The following is a 1,419-nucleotide window of genomic DNA, read 5'->3' as shown; positions in this document are numbered from 1 at the left end:
TTTTTAACATTTAAAAAGGTAAAATGTCCCTTTCTCTGAATTTTCTATATGAAATACGTCCTACTTTTATAGTTGGAATAAAAAGCAACACAAGTTGTGTTTTTTTAAACACCACACACACACACACACACACACAAACTAGGGTAATCATACCAAGCTGAGATTTTCAGGAAAGCAGAAAAAAGTTACTGGAAAGTTTTTTTTAAATTGAAGTATAGTCAATTTACAATGTCATGTAAATTCTGGGGTACAGTGTAATGTTTCAGGCATATATATACATACATAGATTCCTTTTCATATTCTTTTGCATTATATGTTACTATAAGACATCAAATGTAGTTCACTGTGCTATACAGTAGAAACTTGTTTATCTATTTTATATATATTAGTTAGTACCCCCAAACCTCCAACTCCCAATTTACCCCTTCTCATCCCCTTTCTCCCCAGGTAACTATAAGTTTGTTTTCTATGTCTGTGAGTCTGTTTCTGTTTTGTAAATAAGTTCATTTGTGTCTTTTTTTTAAAGACTCCACATATAAGTGATACCATATGGTATTTTTCTTTCTCTTTCTGGCTTAAGTCATTTAGAATGAGGATCTCCAGATCCATCTATGTTGCTGAAAATGGAAAGTTTTTGAGAAAGCCTTCGAGTACAAGACCCTGACCCTGGTGCCAGAGGAGGAGGGCAGAGCTGGCCACGCTAGTAGGATGACCCTAAATGTAGGAGACTTGGCCAGTGGGCGAGGGCTGCAGAGGCGTGGTCACCTGCCCTGGGAGGCTGTTCTGGGCCTTCTTTCATGCCTGTCACTTAACTTTGAGTGATTCCTTCAGGGGCACACAGACCATGAGATACCAAGGGGCTTTTGGTTACCTTACTGTCACCCTGAGGATATGTGATATTTTCTGACTCTCCTTTTGCTTAGGGAACATGGTCCAGATAGTCAGTAGGCAGGGTGCTTGCAAGTGGGGTGTGTTTCTTGAAGTGCCTCAAAGTGAGTTGGGGGAGGCGTGGTATAAATCAAGCAGCGTGTGCCAAGTGCTCCATGGGGCTGCCCGCGTCCAATACCAAAGCTCAGTTCCTCATATTTGTAATTCCTTTCAACACTGATGACAAATATTTCCCAAATCCTCCATATAATTCTCATGGGTGTCTTTTTGTTACCGTTTGTCCCCATCCTATGAAAATCTCTCCTCTTTTAGGATCCCTTGTTTGTCAACCCTGAAGTTCCTGCTGGATTCCCAGCACTCATTTTTCACAGCTCTGACACCTGTCCATTGAGAATGATTTCCATGAGCCCATCATAGAGGGACTGACGTTCTCTTTCAGTGACAAGAAAAGGCTTGCCTTTAAAAGAAGAGGAAAAGTCAAAAGTCATCAAAACAATGTTAATATCCTGTGTGAAATGTTGCAGTCACAAT

Source organism: Camelus ferus, chromosome 5 (assembly GCF_009834535.1).
Source record: "Camelus ferus isolate YT-003-E chromosome 5, BCGSAC_Cfer_1.0, whole genome shotgun sequence".
NCBI lineage: Eukaryota > Metazoa > Chordata > Mammalia > Artiodactyla > Camelidae > Camelus > Camelus ferus.
Note: the sequence above shows the minus strand (reverse complement) of the source record.